Source organism: Conger conger, chromosome 1 (assembly GCF_963514075.1).
Source record: "Conger conger chromosome 1, fConCon1.1, whole genome shotgun sequence".
Classification (NCBI taxonomy): domain Eukaryota; kingdom Metazoa; phylum Chordata; class Actinopteri; order Anguilliformes; family Congridae; genus Conger; species Conger conger.
In genome coordinates this window covers 12,953,366-12,976,522 of record NC_083760.1, presented here as the reverse complement: position 1 = coordinate 12,976,522, position 23,157 = coordinate 12,953,366, and the positions used below count along the sequence as shown (strand labels likewise).

Sequence of the window (23,157 nt, the reverse complement as noted above, 5' to 3'; positions counted from 1 at the left end):
CATTCAGTTCTGCAGGTCTGCAGATAAAAATGCGTTGTTAATGAGAGAGGTCAGAGGAGAAGGGTCAGACTGGTCGAAGCTGACAGGAAGGTGACAGTGATGCAAATAACCAGATTACAACAGTGGTATGCAGAAGCGCATCTCTGAACACACAACATGTCAAAACTCTAAGTGGGTAGGCTACAGCAACGGAAGACTTAATATAAAAATAAGTCTAATAAATGCTCACTGAGTGGAAATTAGAACTATTTGAATATTACGGAGGCCCATAGACACACTTGGTAAAAAAACACATTTAATCGCTAAAATCCGTAGGCCTACTCTCTGTTTTGTAATCCGTGCGGTTTGCCAATCTTTTTACACCGTTTTGTAAACCTTGCACTCAGTTTACCAATCTTTTACCTAAGGTGTCTAGCTGGCTCCCTAGAATATAGGCTAAAAGCACCATACCAGTGATGACATACGTGTGTTGGTTTGGTTCTTGGTTACCATGACGTTAGTTAATTTGCAGAGGGTGGTAGTTCATAGTGCATAATCGAGTTCAGCGGGTAGGCTATATGATCCGGGATTAGGCTACGTGGATAAGAGCTACAGTAAGTGGATAAATTCGCCGAGTTAAACCCAGAACCCTTCCTAAACTGGAATACGGGCTGAAGGAAAAACAGTTGTTCCTAGTTTTACTTGGTGAATTTATCCAGCTAAATTGGTAACATAATAATGAGCACTTTTCCGACAAATAAACAGTAATCGTTCGTGATCTGTGTGGTGTTTTATTCCCTGTTTACACGCTGGGCTGTTCGAACTGTATTATCAGGTTAAATTTGCCGAATGCAGAGTGATTTACATGGAAGATCAGTTTAGTCTACTAAATGAAGGCAATGACGTTAGCTATGAAGAGAACTACTAGGTTTGCAGATGTTCCTTTTTTTTTGTTGTTGCTGTTTTTTCGGAATAATGTAGTGCAATTTTAGCTCAGTACTTTATGTTAGTCTACTGTTCACGCGTCAAATAAATGGTCCCCCGCCCAATGCAATTGGATGTGGCAGCAGAACATGTGGGTGCGTGACAACAGGTTTACTATTTAGTTTTACTATTTGCTTGTTTGTCCGCGGAAAGTTGGAGAGCGAACTGGTAAGAGTATTGAGGCACATGTAGGGCGAGTTTGCAGCTGGAAATTCTATAATTTGGAGGAACCGCGAACCATGCTGACATTTTCTATGGCAAGCGAGTACCCAGCTAAGTAGGTTTTTTTTTTTTTTTTCAATTTCCAGAACGGGAAGGGTTTTTGAGACTGTGCAGCGAGTGAGTGCAAGTTCGACCGGACAGGCTGTACTTGAAACCTGGAGAGAAACTAGGCCTACATTGGATGTACTCATCCATTTCCCAAAGGAAATAGTTTTTAACACGCAAAACTCCATTCTCCTCCACAATAATTACATTCTCTGCAAAAGTCGTGAGTACGCTAACCACTGAGCTCCAACGGAATAAGCGCGCCAAGGGGAACCGACCTGGCACTTCCTTTACACAGTAAGTCCATACAGTCCCTCATTTGACTGCCCAATTTGCTTGGAATACATCAGTTTGTTTCATAATCATTTGTGAAAGGTGCTCTTTGTGTGGAATGTTGTCATGCGCCGGTTTGCTGTCTTGTGCTGCTTTGAAGTTTTTTTACAATTCCCCTGGGAAAAAATAATAATATTTTGATACTTGGGGCTAAATGCAACAAGAATCTGAACACAGTAACTGCCCTGTATCCATTCCGCACTTTCTCTGGGGCCATCCAAATAAGAAATACAGGCTTGCAGACAGATAGACACTCATAGCTTTGTTTACTGATGCTTTTGCTTGGCCGTGATGACAGCGACTGGACTTACATTGCCTTTTATTCCAGTTAACTAACAGAAACAGAGCAGCATTGTTTTAAGAATGAAATCTAGCTATGATATAATAAGCTCTCAAGTGGTTCAGTTTAGTAAAGGCACTTGCTGTGGGTGCAGGCTGGGCCTTATAGCTGAGACATTGCAGGTCGTCATTGGCTGACTAGCCCCATCTGATAAGACCCATTTGGCAGAATCTGTCCAGGGTTTCTTGTGCTTCAGGAACATTAGGTGCCCACAAGTTCCCAGGTATCAGTGAGCGACACACCTTCCCTCCGGTCGTGTTGTGTGACCTGTAGAAGGTCAAACAGTCATTGTCGGCACTGCGAAAAAAGAGTGTATGCTTCAGCTGCAGTGATGTATTGTGGGTAGCTCAGTGGTAGCACAACTGGATTTCCATGTTCCACGTGATAACGAAAAACAAACAGTTCAATGTAAAATAAATGAAAAGCAGGAAAACTGTCAGGTGCCGTGGATAAATGACAGCTACAGGACAGGGAATATTATGGAAAACTGGAGAGGAATGTTTGCTCGGGGCTCCTCTCTCACATGTTGAACAATTTTTCCGCTTCCCAGCAGAAGCTCTTCTTCTGGTTAGATCAGGAGCGCTCTGCCCTGCACTTACCCTTTTCTCTGTGGGTTCACCCCTCCTTTCTTCCTGTCCTCCTCTGATTCCCCTCATCACCCCAACAGAATGAATTATTTTCTACACGCGTTCCGTCGGGAGGGATCGTAAAGCGAGGGGAAAACGACCCAAGCCTGGCTTTCCTTCGCCGAGCTTGCAGGGCACCAGAGCTCTCTACGCTTTGCGTGCGTGTTGCTCTTTTAACACACACCCTATCCGTAATGTGGCTCACAGGCAGAAACAGCATGAGAGAAAGCGAAGAATCAAAGGAACTGTGAAGTCAGACTAAGGGCAACGTTACAAAAATCAGCTCTTAGCTTGTGAAAAAAAAAAACTTTTCTCACAACTTTGATTTAGCGCAGCACAGTCAGACTTACAGTACTGTAGCAGGGCACTTTTACACATTCATTCTGTCGAATTTTATTACTGATTCCATACATGAGGAGTGTGCCACATTCGAACCCGCAACCTTTCGGTTCTGAAATCCTGTGCTGAAAGTCCGTTGCAAGCCGGCGCCCTGGCGGATTTCACTGAGCTGTGTGGCTGTACGTCTGCCCAGCATGTGTGCGTGACCGCGTCCTGTCTTCCTGCTTGTTTATAGGGAGCAAGCCGCAGTCACGCACTCCCATGTTTACGCACGAACACTCGCGTTACCGAACGCTTTTCAGAACTACGCCACTGTCAGAGCGCACAAAAACATGCAGGGATACCACTACACGCACACACGCACGCACCCACACGAACAGAGTACAACAAGAATCAGACAGTACACATGTAGTTTCAATCTGCTCCGAAACAGTACAATACAGACTGGCTAATGCCGGAGGCTATATCGAGGGGGTTAGCCCTAATGATTGATTAGCCCTGAATGTTAGCTCTGATTAGCGCTGAATCTGTTTTCTGTGGCGTTTGAAAAGGCCTGTTGAGGCATGCGGGGTGTAGACAATTACTGCCATTCAGCAGAGAGAAGTCCAGAGACTATTTATAGAGCTGGTGCAGTTGGAGGTGTTAAGTGCTCGCTGGTTACTTTGGTTTGACTTTGAAGTGTGACTCATCCCCTGCTTGTTTAATGTGCCTACACTTCCATTTGGTGTTTCTCCTCAAAGTTGGCATCGTTTGAGGAGCGGCCAATTAACGCCAGTGTGGCTGCTCTTTTCTCTTCTCCACACCGTTCCCCCTCAGCTGTCTGCCATTCCTTCACCCAGCCCCAACACGCCAGCCTCGTCCTCCTCCCCTCATCCTGTCTTTATTCAGGTCCTCTCTCTCTTTTTCTCTCTCTGTCTCTCTGTCTCTCTGTCTTTCTCTCTCTCTGTCTCTCTCTCTCTCCCTTCGCATGCATGCACTGACACACACACACACACACACACAAACACACACACACACACACACACACGCACACACATACACACACACACACATACATGCACACACACGCACACACACACACACACACACACACACATTCCAAGCCCTTCAGAGCCAGGTCCCTCTCAGGTTCAGACAGAATAATGGAGAAAAAAAACATCATCATCAGACCAAAGTCATATCATTGTTTTATACCTGGTTGTAAAGCATATCTGATTCAAGCTCAGATATTTCTCTCTGTTATGATATGGATATTATTAACTGCCAAGATGTTTAATGGATGTTAACACATCTCTCCGTATACTGAACTTTAATGGTATTTCATAAAAGATAACATGTCATAATACTATTATTTTTTTTAAATAACATGTTTGAAAATTGGTTGTGTATGCCAGAGGTACTTGTAAAAAAAAAAAAAAGTGCAGATTGCTTTCCTGAAAAATCTGGTAGTTTCTTTTACTGAACAATACTAATGAATTACCACTAGAGGGAGGTATTGGCCTTCTTACTAGCAGTGCAGTTGTCAGTTTGGGTTTCAGGAGAGAAGAGCAAAAAGACCAGGCGTCATAGAAGCATGTATGTTGTGCCACCTTACACTGCAACTAACCAGCTGTTTAGTAATTCCCTGAAATCCTGTCTGTGTCCTAAATGTTTTGGTAATTCAAACGTATTCAAATTTACTTATTTGCTTTATTATTATATTTTCAATTCTATTTGATTATTAGTAATTAATGGTAGCTCACTGCAAGTGTTATTAACAGTCTTGGTTTTCATTTCTGATTTCATTTCTCTGTCATTTTCTGCATTTATCCAGAGTTGGAATAAGTCACATTCAAAAAATATAAACATATACCATGTCCAGAACAGCCATGAAGAGCTAGGCGCTGACCTAATCAAAACCCGTTTCCGAATCTTTATTGATAACCAGACGGAGACAAAAACCCACAGCACAAGGAGCCCATGAAGTGTCTCCATCAGGCAGCGCTGATGCACCTCCTGGTTTTGAGCACCCCGGCGTCACCTTCAACGACGCAAAATCACACGAGCAGTTCCCCCTCTGATAAACACATATCTGCCGTCTTCCCATCGGACCCAACGTCAGAGATCAGTGGCACTAAACACGCACCCGTCTGAATGCCGCTCGCAATTCATGTACTGTCCCTAGGTTGTTCTTTTGAGTGCGTTAGAGATTTTAGCGAGGGTTTTTTTTTTTCCCTCCTTCTAGTTTTCATTAAAAGACTCTCCAGACACGAGCCTTGCCTCACAGAATACATGCATAATGTGGGAGAATGATAAAAAAAGACACGTGTAAAGCAACATATACATATGGCACTTGATATCGTTCCTTTCAGGTATTCTTTTGGGTGTTTTCGTTTTGTTTTTGATTTTTCTAGTTGTTACACTCAAAGGAAGCTGCTTCGACTCAACACTTCAAAGACGCAGAAATCCCGCACAGACAGACCACATTTCTGAGGCACGTGAGAGGCAGTAACAGAGAGTGATTTGGGTGAGACTGTGTCTTCTCATTTAGAGACTACTGTCTCCCCAACAGGCAAACGGTCCTGCTCCCGTTACGGTTGTCTGGACCACGGACGATATCCTTCTACAGTATCTTCTCACCACTTGGTTCAGAAGTTAATATAACACACAGCATGAGAATGCAAATTTGTACAAAATAACATAATACCAGAATGAACTCCTTTATTTGATCATTCAAGCTTGTCAGGACTTTTTTGTGCATTTTCTTCTCGTTGTTTATTAGTCAATGCACAGTATTTTTTTTTAAACAAAAAGCAAAATAAAAAAATAAACCCAATGCCGTTTGAGAGAGTGTAGAGGGTTAAAAGTGTATGCACACAGTGCACAGCCCTTGCGCAGACATATATAATGCCGTGTTCGTTTTGAAACGCATACTTGACATCCCTCATCTGAAGGGGCACTGTCCCGCAACCGGAATGACACGAAATTCCGGAGCGGCCGCTGGAAGAAAAGAGCAGTGTTTTGGAACATTCCCTGATTGTTTTAAGAGCTCAGATGTGCTCTCGGACAGGAACGGCGGTTCCTGCATGTACATATCTGTCAGGTCACACTTGAGGCTGTCGGAACTGGGAGCGTCGGCCGGGACTATCGCCGCGGTGCGGGCGACCTCTGACCCCCCTATCGGCCCCAGTGTTTACATTGCTTCACAAACCAAACTCTCCGGGAATCTCAGCGCCTCGCGCCGGGCCTCAAGCCTTTGTCAGGGGCCGGAGTGGATTTCAGACGCTCCTGCCAGGGCCATTCCGTGGCCGCGCTCTGCTCCGCGAGCAGAAACGAGCCGCAAATACAATTATGGAGTCGGATAACGGCGTTTGGTAACGCGCAAAGTTACTTTGCGAGGTCTGTGGGCGTATTTTATTAGCAAAGCTTGGGTTGGTGGGAATTTAATTTCCGAGGTTTAATGGAGTGAATATCTAGGACTCCTCACGAGCAGGGTGCAGATTTGTCCTTGAACTGTTCTCCCTCAGGATCTGAGGAACTCTACTGGAGGATTGTAATTAGCCACTCTCCTCTCGATTGTCTGTTCCCTCCGTGTAGCCGTGCAGGTAGAGGCTGTTCTGCTACTCGGGCATGGTGGAGGAGAGTTTGCCTTTGTCTCCCAGGTGCTTCCGCGTCTCCATGCCTGATAGGCCTGCTCCCAGGGGCTGCCGAAAACTATGAAAATCCACAACCTGACTCGTCCTGAATTAGGGATAGCTTTGAGAGAAATCGTAAAATAGTCTAATAAAATAGTCAGTGAACCCGTGCATTGCTGTACCCGGGTCCCGGGGATCTGTGCGTCTGAACCGCGGGAGCTGATGGGAGACGCGAGGCTCTCATTAAAACCCCCTCCCTCGACACAAACGGTGTCACTCGATTTGGGTTTGAGTGACGCGCGAGTGAGCGCGCTCAAACCGCGCTCAAACCTCCACCTCTCCGGGAGCGGAGTGATTATTCCTCTGATTCTGCTCTCTCCTTCCGTCCCATGACTCAGGACGCGCGCGGCGGCGTAGCGGTATGTAGGTCAGCCGCGCTCCCTCCCCGCGCGCGCGCGTGCGTGAGTCACCGCGTCCCCGCGTCACCGCGCGGCTACGCGTGTCACCAATCGACCTGATTCCGGGGGACCGCCCCTGACACGTCTGCCCTGGACGCACTGCCACACGCTGACCGGGCCAGAACGTACACACGGACCTCACTTCCATGAGCTGACCGGGCCAGAACGTACACACGGACCTCGCCCAATGTCGACAGGTTGATGTCGTCAAACATACCCAGCCGAGTCGTATTAATCTCATTCGGGGGGTGACATGGCACAGCGAAAGTGGCACTTTATCGACTCATCTGAAGAATAAGCAATAAATAATATGCCAGCGATTGATAGAGCCTTAAACAAGGACACACTGCTGTTTTGAGTGGAAACTGTCAGGGAAAGTAGTGGTCTGCGTAAGGTATATCACCTATGTGTTATTCCATATTATAATTATTCACAAATCACAAATGACAAAACATAAACGTGTGGTGATATATTGTAGCTAGTCATGCTGAATATTTGCAAAGATCATCTGTAACTATATACTGTAATACTCAAGTGGCTATATATTAATACGTATACAGTATATCTGTCTTTTTGCAACCCAAGCAAATGAAGGCTATTACAATGAAAGCAGGTGAATTTACGCATTGCTGTGATTTCGACAGTTCTGTTCATAGTTATCTCTGAAAGCAAACACTAAAATAGGAAGGTGTTAATTACCTCAGGAGGGGAAATTTGCTTTCCTGCAGATAAAATAGTTTAAAAAAATAACATCTAAATAGCATCCTTCAGCAAAGTTTTTTCAAATTAAAAAAGTCTACTATAATTGGATGTTTTATGCTCTCAGAATATTTTTTTCAAAGTTGAGTTGAAATTGCAAAACATATTACCTTAGGAAATTGTAAATTGAATTTGCTTATTTTGATGTGTAGTTTTATTTATTTATTTTATTTTAAAGCAATACAATGCTTTTGTGTGTCTGGGTGTGTAGCCCTGAACTGCCCGAGTGTAAAATCCAGCTATGGCCAGCTTGAAATAGCAGCTACCAGCTCTTACAAAACCTAGCTTGAGCTGGTCCAACCATGCTGAGAATGGAGCAGGTCTAACTGGTCGACCAACTGCCAGCTGTTTTAAAACTTAGCTTGAGCTGGTCAAACCATGCTGAGTATGGAGCAGGTCTAACTGGTCAACCAGCTACCAGCTGTTTCAAAACCTAGCTTTAGCTTTTTTTGAGTAGGGTGGTGTTAACCCTGTGAGTGGGAGCGGAGAAGGTGACATAAACAATCAGACGACTGCACAAGATTAAAAAATGTAAGATGTTTTTCACAAGAATTTACGTGAGTGTTACCGCGTGTGGCTGCATCTTGATTAGCACTGTTTGATATGTAGATAGCTGGGCAAACAAGCTGCCCCACAGTGCATTGTATGGTGTCAGTGTGAAAGGACTGTCCCCTACAGAGCCTTCATATCAAGCTAAGAGTGTGTGTGTCCTTCAGGTCAGCAGATACTGGGAAACCTGGGTCTGTGTGCTATAGACAATGGCACCTACACTGATCTTTACCACACCCCGTCTCTTAGCCCTGTGTAGCCTGTCTATAGCAACACAGGGGGGAGACTCATTGCTGTCTTCCGCAATGTCACCATTATTTTGAATTCACCATTAGAATATGAACACGACAGGGCTTATGTGGTGTAAAAAGAGGAGGTGGCAGATTTAAAAGGAATTTCAACATTCCTTGAAATTCCCAATATATTCCCAATGTAATTCCCCAATTCCGCTATTCCCTGCAGTACATGTTGTACAGCTAATTCTCCTGTCACATTCCCTTCTGTGGACAGGGATCCAGGCAGTGGCACTAGTATCTGATGGGAAATAATCAACCAGAAATAATCCGCGGCTCAGGAGACCCGCATGTGTGGGGTGTTAAAGCAGGACACAAATTATTTTCAGCTCCCTGCAGTACCGACGTCCGCCACTGGATGGCAATGTCTGGCTGCGCTTGCGTCCCTCCCGGCCGCGCCGCGGTGTGCACCAGCGCGCGTCAGCCCCCTCCGACACCATCCCATAAATGTCAACACCAATGCAGCAGGGGACAGTCGGTCCGCACGTAACAAACAGAGACGCCATGAAAGTCCACTATGTGTGTCAGATCAATCACGCGTGAGGAGCGCTTCTGTTTCACGCTGCGGAGGAGGACCACCTTAAGACCGCGCGGCGGAGAAACGCGCGCGCGAACGCGCCAAAAAAAATAACAACGTATTGATTAATTGCACGGAAATGCATACACCCAACACCCGCAAAAAATAAAATAAAATGTAAAAATATTTGTGTGTACCCTACAATTGTGCATACAGACACGTATATCCCGAATCCTTATATATATTTTCGTGTGCATGTGTGTGTATGTATATATATATATATATATATATATACTGTATATATACGGTATATATACATCAAATCAGTGCATATCTGCAGCTTTGCACCTTTTCCTGGTCACTCTCTCCCTCTCTCCCTCTCTCTCCCATTATCGGGGTTGTGCTGCTGAGGCCTTTTCCATTCCTTTCCAATTGCCCCGGCGAGCAGGTGGATGGGAGATAACTTGCGCGGCGCTTTGTTTTGGCCTGACACTGTCATTAATCATTCCTGAAGCTACACTTCAACTTATAATAATAAGGACTGGCTGCTTTGGGGCAGCCACTGAATTGCCTTTCATAGTGCGCTGCCAAATTGGAGGCGAACAGCCATAGCCAGACACTGCTCCCAGATTCCCGGTCTGTCTCATCATTTAGGTATTTATCCATCTCGCGCTTGTCCAAGGAGCGTCTCGCAGTGTCCCATGAGGCAGCAGATTGTTAGGGGAGGATCAGATTTGTTGCTCGGGCTTTTGGCTTTGATTGTGCTCTTATAAGTTTGGGATTAAAGGGAAATTTCCCACAGGGCAGAGCAGGATTTGCTGGCGTTTAACTGTTTAACCTGGCTTACACGGTGGCAGGGGAGAGCTTGGTCAACAGGCCAAGTGAGACACGGGGAAGCTAAGCCCGGCTGGTGTCGATAAGAAGGGCCGCTTATTCCATTAGATAGCCAATACACCCCTGCTCCTAGCCCGCATAATAAAGTCATACATTTAAATCATATAGGAAGAGTAATGATTTTTTTCCACATTACGCGAAAGCAGGAAAAAAAAAAAACCCCGTACAATCTCAGAATAGAAAGCATTAACGCGTGCGATAATTGATGATCTGCGCAGACCCCAGAATTTCACCTTAATGTGGCTCGTAGAAAATGATTTTTTCCTTTCCGAGCAGGACTGGAGACTTTCAGTCCTCCACAGCGGTCTTTGGTAGATCTCCCAGATCAAAGGAACGCGCCTCGTTCGTCATATTTGCTGAAAAATGCCAGGACATTTATACACAATAATGCATTATTTCTAGATGGATATTTATTTCTTCCTGCAAATGTTATGAATGCGGTTTTAGGGAGTTGTGGCATGAATGTGAAATTATAACCGTAAAAAAAGAAGGCATTGATATTAATGGAGACACTGATATTAATTCTAATGAATTCCATACTTGCAGTTTTTATTCAGTATATATTATAATACGAAATATATGTATTTTATGAAAATGCCATGTGGTGTCTGGTGGTGTTTCTTTGAGGTGTGCTGGAAGTGATTTAGAAACTTTATTAGCCCGGGTAAAGGGGCGATGAACCAAATGATGTGTGGATGTTGAAAGCAGCTTAGCGCTAAAAGGGCAGGACAGGCGGCCATTGTCCGCGCGTCCCAGAGCGAGTGTGGCTCGGAGCAGCAGGAAGACCCCGGTGCTGTCTGACGCTCCGTTGGGATTATGGAGATTTGGGGAGGATTAAACAGGCCGGGTCTGGAGGTGTGCTCCATCAGGCTCTGCGTCTCCGGCGCGGCGAGGAGGGCCCAGGTGTGTACCTCCGCCAGACCACACCCGGCTCCATCTGCCACACTGCAGGCGGAGCGTTGGACTAGCACAGGCAGGTGGCTCAGAGTTATGCTGAAAGACATCGCTTCTCTCTCTCTCTCTCTCTCTTTACTCTCTCTCCTTCTTTTCTCGCTTTCTCTCTTCTCTCATGCTCTCTCTCTCTCTCTTTCTCTCTCTCTCTCTCTCTCTCACCCCCCCCCCCCCTCTGGTTCTCAGTTGGGTCTGGACCCAGCTGAATGGAAACAGGACTGGGCTCATGTGACACATCAACACACAGATGGCAGTGAGAAATGACCATGTCACCCAGGCACAAATACTCATACATGCACACACACACACACGCACGCATGCACCCACGCACACACACAGACACACACATGCACACACACACACGCCCAGAGACACACATCGCACATGCACACACACACGCGCCCACAGACACATATCGCACATATACACACACACACACACACACACACGCATCGCTCATGCATTCCATAAGCACATGCTTATACACACAAACATTGACACAAACATACATGCGCACACACCCACACGCAAACACACAGACATGCACACACACACACACACACACATCAAACATTGACACAAACGTATATAAACACACACACACACACACACACACCCATGTGTACACAACCTAGACAGGCACACACCCGCATGAACACACCCCCTACACACACAACTAACATATTCTCTCACCCATACCCCCTCCCCATTCCCTACAGACACACACGCACGAATGAAAGAAACCGGTGGTTCAAAATGACTTGGCATGGAGGGCGGCCATTTTGATTGTGCCTCATTATTCAGTGTAGGTACTGTACGGGTGCATCTGTCTCCTTCAGTGCTGCAAAATATATGGCAAAACAATATTGATCTTTAATTAAAAACTCGACGGAGAAGCTCTTAACCTTGGCTGGGCTGGGGACCCGCGGGCACCGGAGTTAATTCATGTACTCTTAGTGATAATATTTGCGCTTCGTACGGGGGGTATATAAAAATTATCTATTGTGTAGACACTTCATCAGCGTGCCGTTGTCCAAACGTTAGTCTCCACGCCCGGACTCGTGCTGGGCTGTATTTCAGCGTTATGGGGCGACTCTCGTAATAGGGCGAGGGTAAATTTGTGATTGCGACGCGACGGCGGCCTTTAAATATTCTCGCTCCTCGTCTCCGACTCGGGGAGATATCGGCGCGGGCGCTGTATTCACTCATTCCGTTGGCCCGGCCCTTTTATTTACTCCCGCTGTCGACCGTCGATGTATTTTTACCGAGGGCGTTGACACTCCGCCACGATACGCCGCGTCGATAAATCCTCAGAAAGACCCTCTCTCTCCGACGGGCTTCTGCATCGGAGGGCCGGGATGTTCCGGGATGTTCCGGGATCAGAATCGCATCCCGGTGACCTTTCCAACCGCGCGCAACGCAAAAAGCCCACATCGAACAGTTCCTCGTAAACATCTTCCTCGGGGGGGGTTTTGAGACTCCTGTAATATCCCCTCCTCTGTGGGCGTATTGATTTCTTCTCAGAAAGCAGCCATTAACATGGCGTTGTGCTGCCGGGTCTCTCCCCGCAGGTAGGCTGACTCACGCCCTCGCCGCCTCTCTTCTGGGGGAGCGGGGAGTCTGGAGCTCCACGCGTCTGTAATCAGGGTCAGCTGGGACGCATTACAGCGTTTGGAGGTGTTAAAATCCGCCCTCCTCCGAGAATACGTTGGCATTGCCCGTACTCGTAAATTAGCCGCGCACTCCCACTGCTTGGAGCCTCTGTTGTGGGTTCTTTTTTTATCGGAGACTGAAGCAGTTTACGGAGACGACCACACAGAGCGGCCCCACCCCGTGACTCTGCCCACAGACAGACACATATCGCGGCTAACAAGCGGTCCCTCCCACGCTGCCCCCTACAGGCGGTGCAGTGTCCACCCTCTTCGTCAACATTGAAGCGATAAACTAAGACATAATGTCTTTTCCACCAAACTCGCAGTGCTTATTTAGAGCATATCTCTTTTCAATAGCTGACCGGTTATGCACCATGTACATCAATGCGATGTTACATTTCAAATAAATGAAATTTCTCATGCTCTATCCTTTATGGGACATTTTCTCCGTTTAGTTAGCTGTGAAGCTAAGTGAAATAATGATGAGTGGCTTGTGTAACCAGCTCTTTTCTCAGGTGTCCTATGTTGATATCCTGTCCTGCCACTGAACCCTAACTGCAGCCAAAAGAGACAAAAAGACAATGTGGGTAAGCCTACCTCGGCAAACACTGCTCACCTGCCTGCTTCCTATTGACTTTAGCACCTGTGTGTAACTGGACTTTGTGGTGTGACTGTGTGTGTCCGTGGATGTGGATGTGCAGGTGCATGCATGCGTGTTTTTATAAGCTCATGTGTTAGCATGTACACGTGTTTATGAGTGGGCGTGCGTGCGTTTGTGTGCGGGTTGGTGTGTGTGCTCTGTGTGTATGTGTGCATATGTGTGTAAGGTGGCAACAATGGCAGCAGCAGCAACAGCAGAGAAACTGACCCTCAGGTTAACCCAGCAGGTACTCAGGAGCCTGTGGAGCTAATGCGCATGTACTGTTGGTGAGGTGAGGGAAACACAGCGTTTAGTTGTGGCGATTACTCATAGCGATTACTCGTATCGATGAATCACTACGGAGAGGGACGTGTATGGGACATGTGCGGCATGGTACAGGGACATTTAATGTGCCTGTACTGTTGATGGAGTGAGGGACACAGCGATTACTGTTAGTGATTACTCGTATCTATTAATCGCTACGTGCGGGGCATGTAGGGGACCTCTGCTCTAGGGTGAGGGACACGTACTACACATGTACTGTTGGTGAAACAGGTTAGGGACAATTGTGTAATATTGTTTTCTCTTCAGTTTTACGTACCTGTATATTTATTAGTGGCTAAGGTGCTTGACCTGGACCTGGAAGGCTGGTTGCCCAGTGTGCCACAATAAGACTATAACTTATTGGGCCTCAAAGGCCAGGCCCCTAACCCCACATACGTCACTTTGGATAAAAGTGTTAAAAGTTAAGTAACTAATGTAATACAATGTTAATTGTACAGCGCTTTGGTTGACGGTGGTCATTTTATATGTGCTTTAGAAATAAATGTGACTTGACTACTCTCTCAAACTGGAGACTGGGTTGGGAAAACACAGACACAAGGCCAGATTCAGACTGAGGCTGAGTAGTAGGAGTGGACAGGACATGGGGATCCACACTAAGTACAGTGAGAGGGCTCTCAGGCTGAGAACAGGGCCAAGGCCAGCCACACAAGCCAAAAAGTCAAGGCAATTCAAGGATCCATATCTGTGCAGAAAAAACGGTACTCAGTCATAATCCATTATTCATATTTTCATCAGAGAAACGTTCTTGCCAAAAACAGATCCAAGCCTGATGGAAATTGTATTTATACACATAATACAGATTTATTAAATCCCTGCTCTGATATCGATCATTAGAGCATCTTGGAAAGCCCCAGTAAAGTTGAATTAAGCTCATGAAGGTCTCTGTGTGCAATTTAAGGGCCCTACCTCCCTGTAGCACACAAGCAGACCTACACGATTTCGAGAGAGCGAGAGAGAGAGAGGACTACAAGAGGGAACAGTGGATCTCATGATTGAGTATGACCTCCTAACCCACACGATGCATCACACTGTATGTCAATAGCAATCAAGCCGAAGTGATTACTTAAAAATGAGGGTATAACCTCCCCTTTGAGGAACAGGAAACGGCCCCACTCCACGGGTGGAGTAATACGCACTAGCCTCTTCCCTTGACATGCAGGTGCAATCCACTCCCAGCTGTAAAGCAAAACCACCAAGTTCACCCTGTGACCTGAACATCTGTGGTCATTCACCGCCCTCCCACCCAACTGAAATGAGATAGAATTTAAATAAATCAGAATGAAATTGAAAAAATGACCTAAACTCCACTCAGGAATATGTTAGCCACCGAGGTTTTTGAAATGATACCAAACCTAAAAGGAGAATCAATCTCTCTCGGCAGTGAATGCACAAAATGGAGGCAGAATGTCAAAGAGCAGTTATCTGTTGTTCCCTATGACGGAGCATCTAATCAAAATCCAAAATGGGGCAGTGAAAGTACAGTAAAGTCTATGGGGCAGGAGTGATATGACCTCCACAACGTGTTATAGCCTCTAGGTAAATGACTAGCTCACAGTTAAATCAAGGCTACATGTCAGAGCTGGCAGGTTCTCTGATATTAATCAATCATTCACTCTTTTTTTTCGGAGAAGACGTGCGACAGAGTCATCGCCCTCTTCAGCTGCAGCAAGAGTCCCACCGCCCGATGATGGACTCAGATTACTGCTCCCGCTGGTTCTAAGAGAGAAACAAAGAGTGCCCAGTGTTTGTAGTAAACACATTCTTTCTCTTTGACCTGAATAAGATCTGTTTTTTGTGTGTGGAAGGCCCAGTTGTGTGGAGGCGACCTGGCATGCTGTGTTTACACACACCTAGCAGGGGTTAGCCAGGCCATTCTTTCTAAAGTCTCCTTTTGATTCAGCTCAGGGTTCAAAGAGTCACCTTCTCTATAGAGTCAGTTTAGTGGAAAAGAACACTTCTTGTTTATAAAAGGTAGGGTGTGTGGTGTATAAAGGGTGACAAAGTCATGTTTATCTAGTTAACAAAATATCGTACCTGCCATCAAAACAGCCACTAAGCTTTTGATTAATGAGCAAAGCTTTTGCATTTCATACAGCAAATTCATCCCTTGTTGAAATAATAGTAAAAAAAAAAAAGTATGGTTATTTATAACTATTGAGCATATAAATGCTCTTAATCCAGCAACCACAATGTCATGATAGAGAAATAGTTGTAATGATGCCCATTTGTGAGTAATCTTTGTATAGGTGAAATAGTATAAACATAATTGCCTTTAACAGCACAATTATAATTAAATTCAATTATTCCATAATTCTATTTTTGTTTCATACCACCAGTGAACAGCAGAAATGAAGGAGTGCTAGGAACAGGCTGTTCTCTAACACTTTTCTTAGTTGTAACGCCTCCTCTAACGATTTGGGGACGATGTTAATTCGGCTGAACACTGCAGAAATGTCACACACGATCCTGCGACAGGCCCCAGCTCCCATCACCACTCACAGGTGTTTTTACACCGCTATTTATTTGACCATTATTTTAAATTGTCCCCATAAAGCTTTCCCTGGCAGCCCCATCTTCTCATTCTCTCCGTGAAGCACTTAAGCATACCACTGGGGCTTGTGTGTTTGAGAGATCTAATATGCCTACATTACTTTATAAATAATCCCATTTTACTAACTTTTTTTCAGGGAGCCGATGAAGTCGTTTCTCCGCGATTCGCCGTGTTAAACGTCTTCGCGCACAGTGTTGGTCGACATGACGGAAAGCGGCACTTGTGTAAAGGGCCTTGTTAGTACACTTCAGGCATGCGCGCGGGCTGGATGCGTGGAGTCATTTTCCTTTATTTCAGCTCTTTTGAATTCTCACCGGTACAGTTTACTGAGCAATGCATATTGAAAAGCGGTTATAAATCATGCAACACATTTTGTGGTTTCTTCACACAAACAGGTACTTCGGATCTGAAAGCACGCGAGGCGAACTAAAAATTATATGGACGTACTGAAGCTTGCAATAAATGCATTCATTTATCATCAGATCAAAAATATATACGCCTCTTTGCTTGAATTTACAGCATCAGTAAGAGTAAGCACAGTAAAGGAAGAGAAATATGAAATTCATCTCAGAAGTGAAATTTGTTTGTTTCCACTTTGTTGCCATTGTAAAGTATAATGCACTTACGGTAAAGCAACAGATACACCAAAGTAATCACCTAGCTACATATATTTCTGATCTTAAGACCTTTTTTGGTCCTAAATTTGGGTAAAAATAAAATAAAAGTACATCAGTAACTAAGTATATCAGTACGTCAAAAGACTCAATTAGTCAAAAAGTCAAAGAAAGAAGAAAAAGAACATTTCTCCATAAAACTATTTCGAAAAGTTTGCTGGAGAAGGAAGACTGCCGCTGCTGACAGAGAGGCTGAATGCAGGAGTTTTGTTTACACCCTGTGTTTGGGCCTAATGGACTGTCTGTAATCCGGTCAGTGCCGATCGTCACGTGGCCCGGGCTACAGGCGCGGCGAGTCGATCCCAGAGATGGGGATGCGCTCCATTCAGACCACCTCTCAGTCTCGTCAAGGCCGTAGCAGGCAGGATGGCGAGTGGCAGGCGGAAAATCTCAGCCGCGGGACTGTACACGGCCCATTGTGAAAACGGACGCGGCGTGGGGTACAGTACGGCGAAGGAATGCACTCGGTAAACACTCAGAGCTAAAGGGTTAATGATGCCTTCGGTCTGACATACTGCTAAGACCTGAACGCAGAGCAGAGGAGATGTTAAGACCATGCCAATGCGTAACTGTTATAACGACACCATGTAAAAATATATATATATATTAATGGGATGCTACTCTGAATTATTTTGTCGTTGTTGCTGAAGGAGAATCAACTACAGTGATTAAGCAGGGAAACTGAAGTTCCTCTGCAAATCCCCCTTTTCTCAAGCTCAGAGGAACACAACTCTTTTGTGTCTTTTTTTTTTTTTTTTGGAAACGTCCCACAACACATTTTCAGAAAAATTCTAGACAGACCTTTTTACAACAATTTACACTCCCACAATCACGCTTTCCCCCGGCAAAGATATAATGTCAGTGCTGCCTATTTAACATAATGGCCTGGTGCCCTTTGAGATGCAGGCGAAAGTGTAGTCCCTGATTAAAGGGAACTCCAGGCCTAGCACAACCCTATATCTGGGGAAGGAGGAGTGACAGTCTCCACAGAGTCTGGCTTCTTTATGGAAATTAACTGCAAAATGCTGCCAATTAGAAGAGTGTTATTTAGAATTACTTTCCAATGGAAGTGCCGCTTTCCCCCGAATAACGATGCTGAGAGACACCCAGTGACTCGAAAGTAAACCGATGTGTGAACTGTTGTCTCCTGGTCCTCACATCTCCTGTTCAAACACTGCACAGTACAGTACATTCATGTTTTCAAAGGGATTATCGCTTAATTACAAAAATGAAATGTTTCCATGAACCAATTCATTCAAATTTGGCAGTTCCAAAATAACAGTGAGGGCCTTAATAAATGTTTAATATATTTGGTCAGATTTTAATAAAAATGTTGATATTCTTCATATTTGCGCAACAGTCCAAATTGCACAAATGCACTTTGTTTAACGTTACATAAATAAAAGAAGCGAATAATTAATTTCTGACAAAAAAAAATCTTCCATTCATTCAAAAATAAATATTTATAAGGAAGTACTTTTGACACAAAGAAAGTGGAATTTCTCAACAGCGCAGTGTTCAGAATAAACTTTCCCAGGTTGAGATTTTTTTTTTCCAATAAAGTGAAAACAACCCAGGAATTAAGCATTTCTATATGCGTTTTTCAGACGTCTCAAAAAAAAATGTTAGCACGATACGCTGTCTTAATTTCCCTTTTGGTGGTTAGCAATGGTCCGCGAGAGGGGAGCTGTGGTATTAGGGTGAAGAGGAGGGACCCATTTCTATGCACTAGAATACACTGTGGAAGTGCATGGGGCAGAGTCTCTAGGAAATCCACTCTCTCTTTGAAAAAATGTCACAGAAGAGATAGGAGATTGGCACCACAAAGAGCCCAAAATAGCACAGGCTGCTACGCATTGTCAGACGAGATTTGGGCTGAGACACTGACTTTTGTTCTGCGAGGTGTCGGCTTCTGAAAAGGAGATGGAAGGTGTAGAAATTGGGATTTTTCCTCTCCCCCTGGTTATGTGCGGTACACAGCTGAATAATGTATGCCAGGACGTCCGCTGGTAATGTCACAATTATTCATTGTCTCCCAATGAACTCCCGATATTCCTGTTCCAGGGACGGAGAATTATTTTTCTCCTTCCCAAATTAAGTGAGCGGCATTGGCGGTCACAAACGAGCCCATTCATCAAAGGTGTGGGCCTGGCCAAGGATTAGAGGCAGTCTGCTCGGGTGTCTCCATTCCCAGAACTTGGAATGGACCAGCATTCAGCATTCCTCTATTATCCCTACCCCTACATAACAAAAGTCTCATATATTTAATGCAGGTTTGCCCTGGGCCACATAATAGGATTAGGAATAATTTCTACAAATTTACAAAAACAAATCACATGGGAAGGCTTAGAATTTGCTAATAATTTCTCCATAGCTGATAGATCAAAGCGGCCTCTGCTCCCGGAGCCAGGCAGTAGGTTGACCCCGGTCAGGCATTTTTAATGAAAGGGTTAATCTTCTCAAAGGTGACCATAGAAGAGCAAGCGGTGTGACCAAACGGAGGATTCAGGTCTGGGATAATCAGGGGAAAATGGTCCTGGGGCTTGGGTGACAGTGAGGAAGCGTAGTGAGAAAGCTACACTGCATCCCCTGTACGGAGCATAACTCCCCCAAAGAAAGAGGGCTTTGGCCTAACAACACACACACCTGCACCCCCCGTCACCCCTCATCGGTGTACGAGCACCTCCACCCACCAACCAGACACACACACACACACACACACACACACACACGCAGGCATGCAGGCACACACATTATTTCATAAACAAAAATCACTATCCAATCACACACACACACACACATACATGCACACACACCTGCACCCCCCATTGCCCGTCTTCAGTGCATGAGCACCTCCACCCACCAACCAGACACACACACACACACACACACACACACGCAGGCATGCAGGCACACACATTATTTCATAAACAAAAATTACTATCCAATCACACACACACACACACACACACACACCTGCACCACATCATCCTGTACACTAATAACTCCACATTCCATCCATACACACACCTGGAATACAAGACCTCATTAATTAACCTTATTCTTTAAGAACTTTAGAACTTTAGAACTTTTTCGGTGACTGCTGCATTCGGTACTGACATCTGCTGTTAAAAATTTGGAGTTGAATACCTTCCAAATACGCAGAGGGGGTGGGAGAGATACTGTAAGGTCGGGGATCTCATTGTGACTGCGGGAAAATGGACCTCTCAGTAATTAAAAATAAATGAAATTGCTTATTAATTAGCGTGGTACGGTGCAAGTACTTTGGCTGCGTTCTCGGGGATTAATCAGGGAACTATTGACATTGCATTGTACACAATTATCGTTTGTAACTTTGAGAATAATTGGCACATTTTTCACAGAGGAATTAAGGTGCCTTTTGAATATCGGCCAGTTTAAACGAGGCCAAACCGAAGGGCCGTGCATCACGAGTCAGAGACTACCGTCTCCAGCAGGAGTTACACGGGAAACTTAACAGGTGCAAATTAAAGCTAACCGCGTTGACATGTCTAATTAATTATAAAAATGACAATGGGATAAGCAGTGAGTGAGCTCCTGGCAGCTGTCAAGGCTGTCCAATACCCTGGATCGCTTAGCTCCTACCCTCTCTTACAGGTGGCCAAACACCACAGTGTGTCCCTGAGAGAAGTGGATGACCTGTACGGTGCTGTTATGACCCCTCACTCTTCCGATGCCTTATGTCTTCCGTACGGAAAAGTCCTACAGAAATCTTGCAGGATTCTCATGTGTTCAAGTCAAATCACATAATTAACACATATGGCAGCAAACACACATACAAAATGTTTATAGGAAGGCCTGACATGCCGGAATTGTCAATGAGAGAGGTCAGAGGAGAAGGGCCAGACTGGTCAAAGCTGACAGGAAGGTGACGGAAACGCAAATAACCACACATTACAGTGGTATGCAGAAGAGCGTCTCTGAACACACAACACGTCAAACCTCGAAGTGGATAGGCTACAGCAGCAGAAGACCAATAAGTAAAAAAAAAAAACCTATGTCTAATAAATACCTAATAAAGTGCTCACTGAGTGTATGTGGTAAGGAAAATGTGAGACCAAGTTAATTGTATGTGTGGTCATGTAAAATTCAGCATTTTAACCAAATAGTTGTTTTAGTATTACAATTTCCATTTGTACATTGCATATCAAACCCAAAATGAAACTGCAAGTCTCCTATATGATTCATAGGTTGTAGCATACTATATGCAACATTTTTGTATGTATGTATGAAAATGGCCATACAGCAAACATGACCTGAATAACATAGGATTTCTAAGTAAAATCCAAATGAATCTTTGCATTAATATTTGAACCACAAGAATCTTACACAATTTTAGTTTGTTTCCATATGGGTTATGAAAAGGGAAGTATGGGCTGGGGAGAATTATAATATAACTGATATTAATAGAGCAGCTGATCCATTCCTCATGTGCTGTACAAGTTAAAATGGTGGAGGCGTGTACTAGTCCACCCTGTGAACGTTTCAGAGAGCCTGCCAAGACTGCCAGCTTCACCTCTGGGGTGCCATGCATGCGTGATCTGCAGATTTAAGACACACGACTGCACACAACATTTACCCACTTGCTTTTCAATTACTCTAATGCATCTGTGGCCTGTGGCTGCTCAAGTATTTCAGCCCAAAGCCATAACAATGAGTGAGATGCTTAATCTGTTGACATAAAGGAAGCCTTTTAAATGCGCAAATAAATATCTGAAAAGAGGTGGAGAAACAAAAAAAGAAAAATGGCCATCAAAAAAGGGTTTATATTGCCCCCCTCCCTCGCTCTCTCTTCTCTCTCTCCCTCTCTCTCTCTCTCTCTCTCTCTCTCCCTCTCTCTCGTATGATGCCCCACGACTGCAGTGGGTTTCATTAATCACAGAGTGCATAGCCTCCAGTGGGGAAGTAACCACATTTGGCCAATTAAGAGACAGAAAGACAATAGAAGACGTAAAAGTTGAGCCTCCGAAACCAGGGTGCAGTCTGCGTCTCCCTGTCATTACGGAGAGAAAGGGAAAAATTAACCCTAACAGCTTCCCAGCTCCTCTCCATTGATCCGAGGCTTTTGTGGTGTCCCCGGAGCGCGCCAGACAATTACAGATATTATTACATCTGCATTGATTTTTAGGAGAGCCGAGTGTCTCAAAGCAATTAAAAAAAATTACAGTTCGGAAGTGGGCCAATTAAAATGCCCTCGGGCCCTCTGGGGGAAGCGCTCCTGGACTGTCAGAATGTCACACTGCTTTCACTCTGCCTCGTTCCCCGAGCTGGCAGCGCACACCGCCTACAGCTCAACTTTATTACATCCCCACTACAAACAAGGTGCAGCCTGCCTCTCTCGCCCTGGCCTGCGAAAGGGCTCGCAATAAAGGGTCCGGTGAGTGAAATATTAATACAATGCAGCAATATCTGCGTCTGTGTGTGTGTGCGTCTGTGTTTCTGTGCGTATATGCAGCTAGTGATTCAAATAAAACATTCACAGTCCAAATGTAGAGGTAGAAATGTGAAGTAAACAAAATAGTTGTTTTGTGCTTCTTTATTAGCGTAATAAATTACAAGTAATAACATCTCCCCCACACACACCCCTCCTCACCCTCTTCTAGACATGGCTTTCCTGCACTCGATACCTGGATGTACTTTCTCCACGTGCCCCCCGCCCTGCCCCCCCCCTCCCCTCTGTGGTTAGAGCAAAGGCCCAGCTAATTGGAGTTGTGGAACACCAGAGTGTAAACAGATAAGGCTACATACGACGAGAGGTAACCCATCCTATTAACTGCCCCACCTCAACAGGCCGTGGCTTCACTTCCTTAGCCCCCTATCAGCATTACTGGCCAGGAGAACTGCACGACTGTTTGTCAATGACAAAGTGCGCAAGTGCTAGCCTAGCGTCTAGCAGGATTTTAAACGCGAATGTATTCTGAATTTGAGCTCGGGATATAATTGACACCCAGAAACAAGTAGGAAAATCCTTTTTGTGGCTTTGTCTTCTTTGCAACATTAAAAACACTCAACATAAACAAAACAAACTATTTAAATACACGGAAGAAAAAATAAACATTCGGGGGTAAAAACCACCTTCCTGAACCAAATTCTCTTTATCTTCACACAGTCCCTCTGATGTTAGGAATGCACAAAACATTTCTTTAATCCATAGGCATTCGAATACGTTTATTTTATGGATTATCCAACAGCAACAGGAGACAGTCAAAAACAAACACACAAACACAAATGAAAGGAACATAGCTTGCGAAATGAAAAGCTGTATACATCACATTCATCCAATGGCTGAAATGTAGTGTATCATTATTTATTTATTTGCTTGTTTGCAGATAAATAAAGGCCGGATTATGAAG

At 44.8% G+C, this 23,157-nt stretch overlaps 1 long non-coding RNA gene across 1 annotated transcript in view; it reads left to right on the top strand.

Annotated features, from left to right (window-relative positions):
- The first annotated feature begins 1,014 nt into the window (after positions 1-1,014).
- Positions 1,015-23,157, top strand: part of LOC133119367 (uncharacterized) — a 46,136-nt gene continuing 23,993 nt past the window's right edge. The window contains exon 1 of the long non-coding RNA XR_009706519.1: positions 1,015-1,527. This is a non-coding gene — a long non-coding RNA (uncharacterized LOC133119367). The remainder of the gene's footprint in view (positions 1,528-23,157) is intronic.